Source organism: Notothenia rossii (genome assembly GCF_949606895.1).
Source record: "Notothenia rossii genome assembly, chromosome: 9".
Lineage (NCBI taxonomy): Eukaryota > Metazoa > Chordata > Actinopteri > Perciformes > Nototheniidae > Notothenia > Notothenia rossii.
This window is the reverse complement of record NC_136907.1, coordinates 18,212,207-18,224,206: the sequence shown is the minus strand read 5'-3', so window position 1 is coordinate 18,224,206 and position 12,000 is coordinate 18,212,207.

Genomic DNA, 12,000 nt, shown 5'->3' with positions numbered 1-12,000 from the left:
TAAGTGTCCTACACTAATAATACAAAGTTATTATGGCATTGTATGCTGTGTGTTATTTGTAACATCTTCATAAAGTATAATTTATTGTGTCAACACTGTAAACTTGACAGTTTTTTTAACCCGCACCGCCTGGTGGTTAAAGCACGTTATTGCATTTTTCTTATTGAATATTTTATATTTTATGAAAACATTTAAATATTAAGAGTAGCCTACAGTATATACAAAATAGGGGGAAAGTAGACGGTCAATGATAGAAATATAGAATAGAAAATATCAAGAAGATACTGTAGTGATCTCTACAATAAAACAGCTAGTGCAGGACGTCCAGAGATATTAACAGGAGGATGTGCAAAACAGACAAACTAATAAGGCTTTATTTAAACATTAAATAATACTTTAAGTTAAGGTCTTCTTTTGAATAAGAAAAAAAACTTTGGGGGTATCTACAGATAAATATTAAGCCTGACTAAGTACTTAACGTCTAATATATTGCGTAGTTTATTTTGGCACTTGACCCTGAATTTGACTCAGGTGTAACTAAAGTCTGATTTAAGGGTTGTATATATTTCACATCATTAATCATAATCTGCAAAGTAACTAAAATAAATGTAGTGGAGTAAAAATACCAGGTTAACCTCTGAATTGTAGTGGAGTAGAACAAAGTATGATAAATTGCATGTTGTACATGCTGCTGTAACAAAAACATTTCCGAACTTGGGATCAATAAAGTATATCTTATCTTATCTTAAGATGATCGATGGTTACTGCCATATGCTAAATTTGCCTCTGAACCTTGACAAGTGCATGTGGCTTATCAATTAACAACAGGAAGGGTCACAGACATAAGAGCAGTCATAAGTCTTGTGGGTATATTAATGCTGCCCATTTTGGACACAAGCAATTTTCACCCATTTATTAATTATATGTTTTAAATTTGATAACACCAGTGTACACACTTTAACACTGGCAACTTCTAAAAGTCCCAGTAGAGACGTGACATAGAAGAGGTTGTGAAACACAATAGCCAGCATGTGTAGTTCTGGGGGGGGGGGGGGGGGCTGCCGTGGTTTCATTCCATTTCATAGAGCTGTTTGACGCTCGGTGTAACCTTGGCACACTGCCACTCCAACATCCAATCACAGAGCTTGAGGACTAATCACAGGGTTTGTCAAGCAAAGCGGATGTTGTAGTCCCAAATGATAGCTGAGGATTATGGATAGTGTAGTGTCTTCGGCCATCCTAAACTCCCCAAAAACTATTTGTTTCTCCGAATCGAAGGTTAAAAACACAAAAAGCATTGTACAAAATGTAAACCAATCAATGTTGTGTAATTAACAAGGATAAACTGATGTTTTTAGTGGATGAGCACTGCAGATATATCACTGTGAAATAATTTGACAGTGAGGGGAATACTTCCGGTTTCATTATGAAAACTTCGAGACCGGAAATACTGTTTTCACCCCGTGAGGGTTGACGCCAACTTTACATAGACTCTGTGGGGAAAGACGTAGTATATTAACATTCTCCTGACGAGACCTCAAATCATCTTCGTAATATCTATCAAGCTATAGACCCTACACATCCACTGGACTACGTGGATTCTAAAAGTACAATATACACTTCTTGCTATAAATCAAATGAAAAAGCATTGTAATGGTTTTGGCGGCAGTTCTTCCTGTTTGTCTAGAAGTCTTCTCATCAGGGCTCTATAAATAGAGAACTACGGCAGATATCTAATATTTGATGCAGCCGAACCGTGTATTACAATGCTGTTATGTGATGACTTTCAAAGAGAAAAGCAAGCACACTCGGAATAAAGTATTATTCTTTTTTTTTAATTCAGATTTCACATCGCATAAACACCATTTCCCAACGTGCATTCCTACGTCTGTTTCCATCATTGTTTATGACGGATATCTATAGTTATACACACATTCCTTCACATTTAAATTTACATTTACATTCAAGTATTTCGTGAGGCCTTTTAAAATGTTTTTAAATATAACTACGGTTCTAGTTGAACAGTTTGTAAATTAACATGAACCGAAGCTGTTGCCTGGCAACGCAATCGCACAAAGTCACGTCCGTTAATTCCACGTCCACACACGTGGATTAACATTGATTTAATACATTAATGTAGCCTTTGTTTCTGCTAAAAGAGGTGTCGACCAGCTGGGGCAACAAGAAAATCGACGTAATCGAGTGTGACTATTACAAAATAAATCATTATTATATTAATATTGACAATAACAACCAACCCTCAGGGGTAGCATTTGCTTGGCATTTCCGGTTATATCTCCACTGGTTGGGCCATATTAACAATACCGTGTAACCGTCACGTTTGAAGGGACGAAATCGTGACGTGACATCTTCACGTCTCCCAGCATGGTAAATCGTCACATGTTCACTTCTTGCCGTGATACACCCATATGAAATAGAACTGTAAACAGATTTACTTTTTCTTTTTTACGGATATTTTACAAATCACTCCCCTTTTAAACGGTATTCTTGTTTTACTGTCGTATAGTATTTCATAACTGTTTTTCATTTATTCTCTTATTTTTTTATAACTATAATGATCAAGGTGTGCCTTGGAAATAATCTTGCATTCAATAATAATTGCATTCACTGAACACAGGAAATTACAATCCTGCCCTCCTCTCTAGTGTCATGATGAGCACGAGTAAAGCACGGTTAATGTATTATGCAGGGGTGCACATCACTTTTTTAGAGATTTGCTCAGATGAGTAGGCTACCAGGAGACAGCGTTTGGTACTCACCCCACACGAAGCGTGGTCCTCCTCAGTGTCTCCTTCACTGTCCTCTATTTACACTTCTTGCATGCTAGATGATGAAGATGATGAAGATGCACCTCCCTGTCTCTTTTTAAGCCTCCGATTTGCTTTCTCCAAAACTTGTTGCCATAACTGTGAAGTCCTTGCATTTCCTGAGGCCAAGTTGAAGGATCAAATGATCACATGACGTGAAGTCATATCTAATTTCAGATGTGGGAACTTACTAAGTACACTTATTCAAGTACTGTACTTAAGTACAATTTTGAGATATTTGTACTTTACTTGACTTTGATGCTACTTTGTACTTCTACTTCACTACAGTTCAGAGGTAAATGGTGTACTTTTACTCCATTACATGTATAGAATACCTTTAGTTACTTCACAGATCTGGATTAATTATGTGAAATAAATCAAGTCTTAAATCAGACTTTAATTCCACCTGGAGTAAATTCACAAGCTACCTTGCAGTATACAAAGTCATTAAAACTAGCTGTACCTTTACCAGCTTAATGATCAATAATTATAAAGCATATCATATATATTATTCTGAAATGGACCAATCTGCACAATGAATACTTTTACTTCTGGTACTTTAACTATATTTTGATAATACCTTTCTAATTTTACTTGAGTAACATTTTGAATGCAGGACTTTTACTGTAACAGAGTATTCCTACACAAGATCTGAGTACTTCTTCCACCTCTGTCTGAATTCAAACTCTCCCATTAACACCCTGAGTAAGTTTGCAACTGTGTGTTTTTCTCCGCTTTGTTGTAAATAAAACTGCAGCAGCTTGACCACAGAGCGTGAACGTTGTGATCAGCTGATTTTGCGCAGTTCTCCAGTATGTGCGCGGGGCACAGAATGTGCACAGGGGAGTCTCCCACTGCAGCCAGTTGGCGGAGTTTTGGCACAATTCTGTTGTTCATACCGACGTACGTACAGAGGGAGGGGAGACCAGGTGCATGTTGCGAAAATGTATTGTTACAGTTGATGAAGGGGGTGGGTCTGGGGTGTCTAAAGTCAAAGATGAATCTTGATTGGGCCAAATTTGACCTTGAGTCACCCAAAACAATGCTGCTGGGTCTCCCCAGACCAGAACACCAAATTATACACTTTTTTTTTTAGAGACCTTCAGACTTGGATTGGAACATGATGTGGCGTTTAATCACGGCAGTATTCAGCTGCATCTGAGCAGAGCAGACAGACAGCTCGTCACAGAACTCACAGTGTGCCTACATGCTCAAAAGGGATAAGATGTATCTGCTCCACAGATATTCTCTGCTAATGCGGCTGAAATAGAGGGATATGAGGGATGTTGAAAATGCATGATCTGTTTGGTATGTTGAGCAAAACACATCATAGATATGTTTTTTTTATATATTCTTATATATCTGATACCCATAATAATGTCTAAAAATAGTCTGATAGGAGATCTTTAATAATATTTGTGATGAGCGACCCATCCACAGCGGAGAGGACAGAGCATCAGCTGGACAGCGAGGCAGCTCATTCCAGCTGCAATCGTCTTTTCTAAATAACTTTGGAGTGGATGTCTGCTGCCCAGAGCTTTCTAATTATCTCCCCTTGTCGCTTCTTGTTGTAGGTTTTATATTAATTGAATTGCTTATGTGAGTGATGGTGCAAAAACACACTTTCCCCAAAAGTGAATCGCCTAATCATTTGCCGCTGCAACACGGTAACTCAGCAGTAGCTTTTAGGTTTCAGTGATCTATTTCGAGGCTCATGTGATCCTGCTTTTGCCAGTTAGCCCACTTCTCTCTGTCTCCTGGGATTTCACATAATGCTCAACTTGTGCACTTTGAAAAAACGTATAGCCTAGATGTATGTCTTTTACATAATTACACAATCACTGAGAACAGTTTAGCAGTAAAATGCTAATCAAACCGTATTTGTTCAGCTTTTGTATTTATTGTATTATTGTTGAAACCCTGGTTTTAGATTTCTCAGTGTGAGCTCACTAAAGTGATGTTATCAGCAGGTTATTTTTCTGCATAATGGTTTTCCAATTCATATTTATTTCCAGTTAATTAGCAAATAATCAGCATTCCCTTAGACTCATGAGCTGTTACTGGGATACGGATCAGGCTATTACATTAGCACAGCGTTCCACTGAAGATGTCCATTAAGTTCCTTTATTGGGCTCAGCACTATTGTAAAAAGGAAAAGGCAATCCAATTGTCTCTCATAATTCACTAATACCTTCTCCCTCCCTCCCTCTCTCGCGGCCAACAGCTCCCTGCAATTACGCCGCAAGATGGAAAGATGTTTCAATGACAGCATGTCACATTTTTAGAGGGCAGGGCGGGTTTGACAGATTCAACTCCAGAGCTGTGTGGGGAAACTTACTTTTACCAAGACTATTCTTGGCTCTTCTGCCATCATGATGGACTAAATCAGTGGTTCCCAACCTGGGGGGCACGCCCACCTTGGGGGGCGCCAAAGATCGCAGGGGGTGCGCCAGGCCTCAAATGATTTGAGGCCAAATATCATATTTAGACTTTTTATTTATTTTTATTTTTTTACTTCTACATGATTGTCGCTAAAAGCCTTGTCTCTACATTACGATAAAATATATTTTAAAAATGGATTAATTAATTTTAATAAAAATTCAAGTTAGTAGCTAATAAAGGCATAAAAAGACAGAAATGTATAATTTTTTCTATAGAAATGTTTCTTCTGCCCGTAAAGTGTCCAAACCGGGCTTTTCTGGATAAGCGCATTTTTTAAAACATAGTCAATTTTCCATGCTGGTTTCAGTTGGATTATTTGTCACAGTTGCTCAGATCAGATCGGTCTCCTCCATTTTGTAGATTATTTACGACTTTCGAATCCACATAACACATCGGCAAAATCCGGCTTACTTTGAGCATGTGTTTTTAACAGTTTAATCCCTTTGTGAATTGTTCCAACTTCCAACAGGAGTCATTTGGGGGGGCTCTTGGGAAAAAAGTTTGGGAACCCCTGGACTAAATGGAGAGACATAATTTTGCAGGTGGTGAAGTGAAGGATTGCAGGAAAGGTCTCTAACCATAGTTAATCATTCCCTGAATTGATTTTAAGCAACAATCTAGAAGATGAAATCCCCAATACAATCTAGCTGCATTTTATTTAGATTGCTGTGTTCCTTATTATCTGTTCCTTACTGTGTAGACAAGACTTCAAGCGAAAATTATTACCTAAAAGTTTGGCCTCAGCTGTAGGCCGACTCTATGTTTAGTCTTGGTTTGCAATTAGCTAAGAACATAACCTTGTAGTATTTAAATATATTATTAAATATATTCATTTTGCAAGTCACAATTCTACTGAGTTGATTGGATCTGATCCGCTTTTGGCTCATAATTAGGAATTGAGAGCAGCTGGGTGCACCTCACCTCTCAGCCAATCAGCTTGGGACAAGCCCCTTTCTGGAGGTCTTAAGAGAGGTAAGGAACTGCACACTCAATGCACTCTGATCCTTACTCAACTCAATGCACCTCATTTCCACTAAGTTACCTGTTATTGGGTTAATTTTTGGTTGTCGGCTGGTTCGCAATCTGTGGAATCAGTTCTTCCACAGCCTTTCGAACACAGATCGATGGCAGTCTGAAGGTTCATCTCAATTTCCCTCCTCGACTCCTCTCTCCCCCTCCACCGGAACTTGACCCGGAAATCGATCAAGACACGCCATGTTGAAGGAAGTCCCAATTGCTGAAATGCACACGGAGGAGTCGATGAGGGGTGAGGGAGGAGGCTTCCAGAGGAGACAAAAGGGAGGATACAAGAGAGCAGACTTTGCGGAAGTGTTTTCACGACTCACTTATAAAAGCCCCGCCCCCACCTTCATAGCCTCTGCTCACTGCAGCTGATATTACCGTTAAAGGAGGATCAGAGTCATTAAATGTTTAAAGTGCTTCATCAAGAGTAAAATATATTAAATCTCAGAACCCTTGTATGGTATTTGGATCTGTGGGACCCGTTTTCATTATTTAGCTAAAGAAAAATGATATGATAAATTATTTTTTCAAACTCACACTCAATGGCCTTGCTCATTTTCTATGAAGAACATATATCAGAACACATTTACATTACATACAGTAACGTGTGTGTGTGTGTGTGTGTGTGTGTGTGTGTGTGTGTGTGTGTGTGTGTGTGTGTGTGTGTGTGTGTGTGTGTGTGTGTGTGTGTGTGTGTGTGTGTGTGTGTGTGTGTGTGTGTGTGTGTGTGTGTGTGTGTGTGTGTGTGTGACTTTTGTGTTTCTGCCCGTGCCATTCCCACACAAGGTTGCAACATTGTTGATCTATCCAAGCACGACACCTGTCTGCTCTCACATTCCCGCATTATGTTTTGCGGGAACCAATCTTTATTTTGTTCACACTCTATCCAAGCTGCAAATTTGGGGCAAGCCACAATAAATAAATCTCCCCCAGTTTGGGTCCTTATCACAACTGATCAAGATGGCCAAAAGATTCTCTGCTCAGAAGGCCTTGCAAATTATGTTTGAAGAGAGTGAACCATTTGATTATGAATTAGACTAGGAGGAGAAAGAGGCCTCTCAGAATGTGAGACATCTTTGAGAATTCAGAGTCTGACAGTCACTTTGAAGAAGAGGATGAGATTGAGCATCAGCTAGTTACAAAAAAAAGACGAGCCACAGGACCAGCCGGTCAGTGGGCAAAAAAACAAGTAGCACTTTAATTCATTAATGTGATCTAACAAAAGTAAAAGGGCAAATATTAACCATATGCTGTTTATATTGCTTGTAATTGAGATGAAGTAAACATCTGTTGAGTATTTTAACATCAAATAGTTTGATTGTGTTGAATTGAAGCCCAAAAAGAAAGAAGTGAAATATACTTACAAATTATCAAATAATAACTTAGAGTTCTTACTTGTGGTTTTCGATGCATGTGTGGTACTGTAGACCCACAGAACGTCGAACATTTAGGATGTATACAAATACGGGTAGCATAACTAATACATATTTTAGTGATTTGTGTCTCTCTTCTGTAGGACAAATTAAATAACAAAATCCAATACAAAAGTTGATCTGAAACAAGCTCAAATATCATGAGGAAATTAATCCATCAATTATTATTATTGTTATGATTATTATTATTATAACTTAAAAAGCCTGTTGTGCAATGAAATATTGGGCTACTAGTAATCTCGAACCGTCAGTTTAAAAAAGAGGGTGCGATACCGTTCCGATAAATATCAATAATTTCGAACATCGCGGGGACATTTCTTCGACTCATTTTGAAGTTTTGGGGGAAGCCGGAAGTGACGTCAATGCGGGAACGCTTCACTGTGCGGCGAGAGAGCCAAACACGTCAAAGTGTGTTGTCATGCGTAGAAATTGTGAATTACTGAGTTTAGGCACGTTAATAACGTTTTAATGAAGTTGACTACAGTATATTCATATTTGTCAGTGCTTTCATGTCAATTCGGCGAAAATAAACATAAATGATCGTGGTGAAGATGATGATTAAATTAGGATAAAAAATTGGTAGTGAGAGCTGCTGAATTTCCTCCCGTCGGATGTGATATAAAAACAAATCGATTGTTTTTGTAGTTGTAAACTCAAGTGGATTAAACTACATTCATTAGTGCTTTCATGTGAATTCGGCGAACATATGATACATTAAATGATCGTGAGGCTGATGATTTAAAAATAGTTTGTTTGAGCCGGTCTGCATTTCCTGATGAGAAAACAAACCGATGCTTTTTGTAGTTGTAGTACACCAACATGGATTAAACGTGTGTTTTTTTTTACCATAATGTTGGGGAAATGAATGGATAAAATGCACAGATTACTATTATTATTATTATTATTATTATTATTATTATTATTATTATTCCCACTCCGATCGGGACACTAGGTCCACCGTTTCCCCGCAGCGAGGCTCCCCCCGTTGACAGTTTACGTGGCCTGGGCTGGGTGCAGTGGCGGACTGGCCATCGGGACGAATCCCGATGGGCCGGTACCGAAGTGGGCCGGTCGGATAAGTCACTAGCAAATCCCCCACTCCCCCCGTTGACAATTTACTAGCGGTACCGAAGTGGGCCGGTCGAGAGTCCCGGGATGATTTTTAGTCCCAGTCCACCACTGGCTACATGACCGTATGATCGCCCATATTGACGCACCTAATTCCTAAACTTCTAACAGATACAAAATAAACCGATCCTTCAGCCTCATATGAGCTCTCAGACACGTTCAAAATTAAACTGTCATCGCTGTCTGAGCTTGCTGCTGTGTGCGCCATCGTGCGTTTACATGCAGATGCTGGGATCCTCAACGGTGCAGCTGGAGCGCTGTGCCCGCAATGACGTCACACATAATTTGGCGGGACTTGAAGAATCCCCGAGAAGATCCAGGAAATGGTCAACATTGAAGGGCAGATTAATGGTTATCAAAGTACAAAAATCCAAAATCAGTTCAGTAACGGTTTTCAAGGGGACAATATTTACTCAAATTGATGGGTTTGGATGATGGGGGAAACTCGTGTCACAGGCTCTTTAAATGAAATGTTATACCTGGAAAAACAAATACAGGACCGAAAATAATGCATAGAAAACTATAATAAAAGAGATGGACGAAATCATCTCAATGAGAAACTAAATCCCAGGTTTGAAGGGATTTATGTGGAGGGAAGTCCAGTGACAGGTGATAAAACTTTGCGCACCAGAAGTAAAGGGTGTTGTTTATGGTGACGCTGGGGTCAACGAGGACATCCCAATTAATACCTGAGGACTCCTCTGTCCTCGTGTCTCTTCCTCGTCTCTCTCGCTCGTGCCTTACGGAGGCGGAGCTAAGACGCGAGGAAGGGACGCGTGTGAGGGCAAGGAGGAGGTGAAATATTCAATTGAGATGAGCTTTCAGAGAGATGGCATGCTGATTAAAGCCAATCAGAATCAGGCTGTGTCTCGTGTGTGGAGCAGCACTATGGATTTGTTTGTAATTATGTCCTTTCTTGCCATGTGAGCAAAGGTTGCTCATGAACATAAGCCCTCACTAATGGGAGAAATGACCTGAACGACCCTACAACAAGCTTATTTATAAAATAATCTGTTGGAAATGAAACACTACAAGTTATGTTGATTGGAAACACACACAAATCCATGTGTTCAGAGCAAAGTTATCGAAAGGTCAACAGTTTGACAGACTAAGAGGAAACTGTTTGGTCGTGTCCAACTATCAACATATCAGCTATTTGTAATCACTGCATCAACACACGATGGAAAAGGAAGAATGAATAAATGATAGTGTGTTTGTTTCTCATGGCCTCTCCCTTTCTCTTCTGCTATCTCAGAATCTGCCCTCTGCTCCACAGCCTTGTTATCTTGGTCTTAGGTCAGTGAAGGAGAATACAACCCCAGTCTGAGAGATTACACATGAACCACCAAACCTCCATTCAAAACAAACTAACAAGCTCCACAGACAGACAGACAGACAGACAGACAGACAGACAGACAGACAGACAGACAGACAGACAGACAGTAGTTATCCCTTTCCTCATCGATTCATCATTAGGAAAAGCGGCTGCAGAGATTAAATAGAGGCACGATTTCAGGTCGGGAGAAGGAGAAACTTTTATATTGTTTTATCTCGAGCCAATCATGGTGTTCTTGCCTGGGTTCTACTTCTCTTCGGCTCATACGAATCAGGGAGAATGATGATGCTGAATAGTAAAGTCCACACAGCAATTTGCCTTTGGTTTGCTTTATTGTGATCTGCTTTCCTCAAAACTGCTGACATGTGTCCGCATCCCCATAACACATATTGTATTTGATGCCTTTTCATAACGTTTTTGCAACACCTGCTCCCACTAATGCAGAAACAAATATGTTAATGTTCCATATGCAGAGGGGTTTTAATAGCCTCATACTTTCTCTGAGTGCTCGTGAGGCATTTGGTTAAAGCTGAACTAATCATTGTTTTCATTAACAATGTGGTAAATGACCATGTTAGGTGATGTGTGTTGCTCCTAGTGATGAACCCAGTGAGAATGATTAATGAACTGTAATGCACCATATTTTTCTTATTTTAGTGTTGGTTGTTCTGTTCACAGCAGTGTTTTGGCTATATATCTTTTCTCTCATCCACCCCCGTTTCCATGGCAGCACACAGCAGTTTTCAGCTAACCCTGTGATAAATCGACTTTATGCAACCTACCCGGCACTACACATCAGACAGACAAACTTAGCAATTAGCTGGTGAACGTAGCGGAGCATTAAGCAGCTATAGAGCCACATATTTCCCTCAGGAGTTTGCGGAGAGCAACAGAGAGGTAGAACGAGGGTTAATATTGGGCTTACATTTGCAAAGTAGCAAGAAACACGACTCCAAATGAATGCCAATGTTGCTCTGTGTCTGCTTGCGGAGTAAATTGGCAACAGTTTGCCAGAAGAACGTTGCGATGATGATAATATATCTTTCTCTCCAAATGAGCAAGAAAGAAAAATGAAAATAAAATTGTTATTGTTAAACACATACACAATTGGGATTATAAAAACAGATACTTCACAGTTTGGGTCTTCGAAACATCAACATGTAATTGAAAGTCTAATTTTGCTGCTAGCATGTTTTGCTTCTCATTTGTATCTTCAAGGCAATGGCTTTTAGGAAAGGGTAGCAAAAAAAACGTAAACGCTCCACAAAACTTTCTAACAAATCTGAGGAGAAAACTAGTTGGGAATTTGCAGAATCATGCTTCATTGGTGTTTTGAAAGATCCAAGGTCACATTATCATCCAACCACTTGCTGATTGGTCCCACAACGATGTCTTTGTTTGAACCGAATCAATACTTTTTTCCAAGTTCAACCTTTGTAGCAAAAGATTAACTCGAGACACGTAGTCTGGATTTACTGAGCTTTGACAACAATTTCTAAAAGGTCACATCAAAATATAAGTAATAAAACTATGTAAACAATATAAGCTGAATTTAAAATAGATGTTGAAAACCTTTTTAAAAGACAAGCCTTTGGGGTTGGATGTTACATCCTACACCTGAGACCAATTCAAAAACACCGGGGGCCTCAATTATAAAGCTTTGCGTAGGATCCACGTGGGAAGGTTGTTTACGTAGGACAAAGCAAATAAATACGCACAAAAATATTCCGAGGTGGAATGCAGTTTGAACCAGAGTAGCAGCATGAAGGTCGGATCGTTACCAAAATAAATAAATAAGTGGTCCGAAAAA